The sequence below is a fragment of the Suricata suricatta genome, chromosome 3, assembly GCF_006229205.1.
Source record: "Suricata suricatta isolate VVHF042 chromosome 3, meerkat_22Aug2017_6uvM2_HiC, whole genome shotgun sequence".
NCBI classification, from domain to species: Eukaryota; Metazoa; Chordata; class Mammalia; order Carnivora; family Herpestidae; genus Suricata; species Suricata suricatta.
The window spans coordinates 96,008,143-96,014,592 of record NC_043702.1 but is presented as its reverse complement, the minus strand read 5'-3'; the positions used below and the strand labels follow the sequence as shown (position 1 = coordinate 96,014,592).

General features: G+C 36.9%; 1 long non-coding RNA gene across 2 annotated transcripts in view; it reads left to right on the top strand.

Annotated features, from left to right (window-relative positions):
• LOC115286536 overlaps positions 1-6,032 on the top strand; it is a 15,706-nt gene extending 9,674 nt beyond the window's left edge. The window contains exons 2-3 of one of the 2 annotated variants that reach the window (XR_003906113.1): positions 3,886-3,970; positions 5,963-6,032. This is a non-coding gene — a long non-coding RNA (uncharacterized LOC115286536). Of the gene's footprint in view, positions 1-3,885; positions 3,971-4,560; positions 4,774-5,962 lie in introns of those variants that run through there. The other variant, XR_003906112.1, reaches the window with a different exon arrangement.
• The last annotated feature ends 418 nt before the right edge of the window (positions 6,033-6,450 follow it).

Genomic DNA, 6,450 nt, shown 5'->3' with positions numbered 1-6,450 from the left:
AAGGACCTGAATGTGAGACAGGAAACCATCAAAACCCTTGAGGAGAAAGTAGGGAAAAACCTCCTAGACCTCCACCGCAGCAATCTCCTACTTGACACATCCTCAAAGGCAAGGGAAATTAAAGCAAAACTGAACCCTTGGGTCTGACAACTCTTACTCTCTATACCGTACATTTTCATATTTGATTCTATCCTGCTCTGTTAGTCTGTAACCTTTGTCTCCACAAATTTCAAAATAAGATAGAATACAAATGTATTTCTCTTGAATCCTACCCAGCAATTAGCACAATTAGTCAGGGATACATGACTAATGAATAAATATGGTTTTTATGCAAAATCACTATAACATTAATTAGTTCCAGGAGTACAACATGATGATTAGACATGTATATATTGTGAAATGATTACCACAGTAAGTCTAGTTAATATACATCACCATATGTAGTTACAAATTCTTTTTCTTGTACCAAAGTAAGTCTAGTTAATAGCCATCACCATACATAGTTACACATTATTTTCTTCTTGTGACTATGAAGTTTAAGAGCTACCATCTGCAACTTTCAGATGGGCAACACCGTATTATTAACTATGACCGCCATGCTGTGCATTACAGCCCACGACTTATTTTATAACTGAGGTTTTGTATCCTTTGACCCTCTTCATCCATGTCACCCACCCTGCAACACTCACCCATCTTGAAACTCCCATCTTAAGCAACCACCAGTCTGTTCTCTGTGTCTATGAGCTTGTTTTTTGTTTGTTTTGTCTTGTGTAGGTTCCACATATAAATGAGATCATACAATATTTGTCTTTCTCTGTCTGGCTTATTTCACTTAGCATAATGCCCTCAAGACTTATTCATGTTGTTATAAATGGCAAGATTTCATTCCTTTTTATGGCTGATGGTATTCCATTGTATATGTATACCATATTGTCTTTATCCATTCACCCATTTATGGGCACTTAGGTTATTTTCATCTCTTTTCTATTGTAAATTATGCTTCATGAACAAGGGGGTGCATATATCTTTTCAATATATCTTTTTAAATTTTAATGTTTATTAAAACATTAAGAGAGAGAGAGAGAGACAGAGTGCCAGTGGGTAAGGGGCAGAAAGAGATGGAAACACAGAATCCGAACCAGTCTCAAGGCCTTGAGCTGCCAGCACAGAGCCCAGCACAGGGCTTGAACTCACAAACTGTGAGATCATGACCTGAGCTAAAGTCAGACACTTAACCAACTGAGCCACCCAGGTGCCCCCGCATGTATCTTTTCAAATTAGCATTTTTGTTTTCTTGAGATAAATACACAGAAGTGGAATTGCTGGACCCTCCATGCTGTTTGCCAGGTGGCTGTACCAATTTACATTCCCACCAACCGTGCACAAAGGTTCCCTTGTCTGCACATCCTCACCAACACTTGTTATTTCTTGTCTTATTGATTGCAGCCTTTCTCCTAGGTGTGAGGTAATATATCATTGTGGTTTTGACTTGCATTTTTCTGATAATTAATGATGTTTATCAACTTTGTATGTGTCTGTCGACCATCTGTATGTCTTCTTCGGAAAAATAATCTATTCAGATATTCTTCTCATTTCTAAATCAGACTTTTTTCCTATCGAGTTGTATGAGTTCCTTATTTATTTTAGAAGGAACCCCCTATCAGATATATGCTTTGTAAATATTTTCTATTATTCAGTAGGTTGCCTTTTCATTTTTTTTTGTTTGCTGTGCAGAACATACATGTTTATTTTTACTTTTGAATTCAGATCCAAAAAATTATAGATAAAATCAATATCAAGGAGGTTACTATCTTTTCTTTTGTAAATTTTATGCTTTCATGTATTATATTCAAGTCTTTAATCCATTTTGAATTAATTTTTGTGTATGGTGTAGACAGTGGTTTAGTTTTCATGCATTTGCATGTGGCTGCCCTGTTTTGCCAACACCATTTATTGAAAAGACTGTCATTTTCCCATTGTGTATTCTTGTCTCCTTTGTCATAAATTATTTGACCATATATTTGGGGCTGTATTTCTGTGCTCTTTACTCTGTTCTATTGACCTATGTGTCTGTTTTTGTACCAATACCATGATGTTTTGATTACTATGGTTTTGTAGTATAGTTTGAAATTAAGCAACATGATTCCTCTAGCTCTTTCTCCTTACACAAGAGTGCTTTGTCTATTTGGGGTCTTTTGTGGTTCCAAACAAATTTTAGAATCATTTATTCTGCACTGTGGAGGTTCCTCAAAATATTAAAAATAGAACTCCCCTATGATCCAGCAGTAGCACTAGGAATTTAGCCAAGGGACACAGGAGTCCTGATGCATAGAGGCACATGTACCCCAATGTTTATAGCAGTGCTTTCAACAATAGCCAAATAATGGAAAGAGCCTAAATGACCATCAACTGATTAATGGAAAAAGAAGACACGGTTTATATATACAATGGAGTACTACACGTCAATGAGAAAGAATGAAATCCTGCCATTTGCAGCAGTGTGGATGGAATTGGAAGGTCTTGTGCTGAGTGAAATAAGTCAGTCAGAGAAGGACAGATAACATATGTTTTCACTCATATGTGGATCTTGAGAAGCTAAACAGAAGACCATGGGGGAAGGGAGGGAGAAAAATTACAAACAGAGAGGAAGAAAGGCGAACAAGAGACTCTTAAAAATAGAGAACAAACTGAGGGTGTTTGGAGGGTGGGGGAGAGGGGGATATTGGTTATGGGCATTGAGGAAGGAGGGCATTTGTTGGGATGAGCACTGGGTATTGTATGTGAGCCAATTTGACATAAATTATATTCATAAAAAATTGTTTGTTCTGTTTCTGCAAAAAACACCATTGAAATTTTGATAGGGATTGCATTGCCATTTGTAGATTTCTTTGTGTGGTATAGATATTTTGACAATAGTAATTCTTCCAATCATTGAGCACAGAATATCTTTTCATTTACTTGTGTCCTTTTCAGTTTCTTTCACTAATGTTATGATTTTCACTGTTCATCTTTTTGGTTAAATTTATTCTAAGGTATTTTATTATTTTTTATAAAATTGTAAATAAGGTTTTTTCTTATTCTATCTTTCTGAGAGTTTGTTATAGTTCTGATATAGTTTTGACAGTGCTGATCATTCTCTTTCTGAGAATTCTGGATGTATGCTTACTGATTGGTTATGACTTCCTTAGAACTTTCATTCTGTCACTGTGATGGAGGAAAAATTTAACAAAATGTTTCAGTCAGGGAACATGAACGTTTTAGTTGTTAATATATATTTGGTTGTTTACTAAAATGTCATTGCAGGTTTGAAAATCTCTGCTGAATATATGTGTGTCACAACATATTATATTCATGGCTTGTGATTAGAGAAGGTCAAAGTCTATGGTAGCAGCATGTTAATAACTCTGAGACCTCACTTCACGTAGACCGGATCTTATCCTAAGCAGCAAGCCATCTCTCACAGACCTGAGGAGCGAGACTGATCTGGATGCAAAAATTTCTCAACACTTTGCTTTGTAGGGTTGATTTAACTGATTACCATATGTGGGTGATTAATTCATGAGTTTTTAAATATATGCTCACTTTCTCCCAGGCTCTGTGCCAAGTATTTGGGTAGGAGTTTTTCTCACAAAACATGTGATTTTTTTTAATGGTGTTTCTTCTGCAGGGAATGTACTCAAACTTTTCTCTACTTATCCTTCTCTTCTACACTCAACACTCAGCCCAAGTGTCCCTTTAGCACTATAACCTTTCTGATCTTTTGGTCTGAGTGATATGTTTTCTATTTTCTCCTCTTCTCTGTCCTGTTCTTCCTGTGATTATGTTACCCTACATAACCATATTATGTGTCATATTAACTTGTCTATTTTCCTTCATAAAACCAAGAACTGAATTAAATATCACCTGATAAAGAAGGATCATTGGTAAATTGCAGTTTTCCACTGAATCATTTGGAAGGTGAAAGAAAGAGGTAAGCTTCTATGTACTGTTCCCTGGCTCAATTCCACCCACTTGCTAAGTAGCCATCATGAATTAAGGGGGAAAATAAGATAAATAAGTGTTTTCCCCCCCAGTCAACGTTTTAAATTCTGTTATTTGCTGTGTGATGCCAATATTACCTTCATGTGGGTGTTCCCACTGCCCCTTATTGTGATTCTTGCCACTTTGTGAGGTTCAGCAGGTACAAACATTTCTGTAATGTTTGTCACAGAAATGAGACCTACTGAGATATTTGGGGAATTTGGTTCTTCTCTCTATATTTTTCTAGCATCAACAGGTTGGCAGGGAAATACTCAAAGAATACATAAGTCTTGTATTAAGTGAGAATGAGAGGAGCATCTAGGAGGCTATTTAATAGATGAGGACATACAGGCTGACAAGCTGGGGACCTAATCCAGGGCAGCTGTGGGCCCACATCTCACTGCTTCACTGGGAGCCCTCTACCCTCCCCAATTCACTAGAGGCCTTCTAACAGTGCAAACAAACAAGAGAGAAGACCTATCCCTGCAGGAGTAGTCATTATGTTAATAGGAACCATCTTGTCTAATTACCTCATTACAGTATCCTAGCCTCTTTTCAAGTATTGGCTTCATTAATGGGAGATGGGGAAGTTCAGAAAGCAGTGACTGAAGTTGACTTCACCACCTGATATGAAAACATTTCTTTCACCCAAATGGATCTGCCGCTGCCTTGTGATACTGGAGTGGATTTATGGCAATGCACCTCTGTTCTTTTTCACTATTGGTGAAGAACACAATCACTTTTCCTTTGAACTTTGCCATTTTTTCCCAAAAGTGGAAATAAAATACAAACATGAAACATAGGGACAGATATGCATTTTTCCATTCTTTAAGACAGATGCAGTTATCTGGTGTCTTCATATTTAGGGGATTGTTATGGTAAACAAATATTTGTACTATTTTGAAATAGAAAGGCAGTCCTCTGTGTGCTCCTTTGGACTTCTTCTTTTCGGTTTACAAATGTGTTTGTTTATTGTCTTTTACACTGACTTTGCAAGTAGTAAGTGACAGTGTCCTGTGCCAAGTGCCACCAGGAGAATTATTAGCTGCTCAGTGAAGCTTTGCAGTTTAGTTTTTTTTGTGTCATCCTGAGAAGGTTCGATTGCAACTTAAAAGTAAAAGTGACATAAACTTTTTGGAGAACAGTATGTCAAAAATCGGCAAAATACTTTCATGAAAAATTGCTGCACTCAATATCTGCTTATTGCTGCAATCACAATCAGAATTTTCACTGAAAATCCATTGCAGGAAATAAATACACCTGGCGGTGTCATGAATGAGCACTCACAGCTTTACATGAAGCACTGATTGTTTCTCGCACTGTTGCCAAGGAGATTTAAAGGGCGATGATTGTATATGTGCATGTTTGTGGTGTGTGTGTGTGTGTGTGTGTGTGTGTGTGTGTGTGTGTGTTGGAGGATCATTATTTGGGGAAGTTTGATGTACTTCCACAAGCTAGCATTTCCCCATAGGAGAAAACTAAGTAGAACTTAGTCAAACTCTGGGAGGTAAATAACTATCAGCTGCTGCAGCAAAATGCCTTTCTTTGTCTTCTGACTTGCTCTATTTAAATTCCATTTCACTAGGTTCGGCGGCTACCTGAGTAGTTGCAGTAAAATTTGGTGATATAAGAATCCCTTTGAATATAGGCCATGTGTCCTATTCATCTTTCAGTCATATCTAACTCAGTAGATAATCAAAAACTCAACTATGAGTAAGCTAGACCAGTAAGATTATTGTAAAAAGGTAAGTATGGCCTAAAGCTAGCAACAACTCCTTTGCATTGTTCACTGTTGAATATTTGATATAACTCAATCACCTAAGCACTGATGAGAAGAAAAAAAATCTTTTTTTAATAGAACATTTGTACTCATGTGTGATTCCTCTGAAGCTTGAGAGGAAAAACACTGTATGAAAATTCAAAGGCCTTCTCTCTCCTCCAGCTGCCATTCAGCCTGGGAGACTCTTGGATGATTATTTTTCTGCAAGATGTGCTACCTTACTCATCATGCCATTATAAATAAAGATACCATAAACACTTTAGATTTGCATACTTAATGAATCTGTTGATAAAATTACTTGTATTTTTAACCAATTCATAAGCTTAACAATGTTTGATAGAAAACAGAACTTAGGGCAGTTAGTCATCTAGTATAGTGTTTTGTTTTGTTTTTCATTAATAATTGGGCTATGTTGGGGTATCCAGGTGGCTCAGTTGGTTAAGCCTTGGACTTGGGCTCAGGTCATGATCTCATGGTTCATGGGTTTGAGCCCCACATCAGGATCTCTGCTGTCACATATACAAAAAATCATTAGGCTATGAGCACAATTGTGCCTCCAAAGGTTTTCTCTCTTCTCCAAATTTTTTCCTAATTTTCATTGTCTAACTTTTCCAATGGTGTATAGAGCTATATAATTCCATCTTTCAATA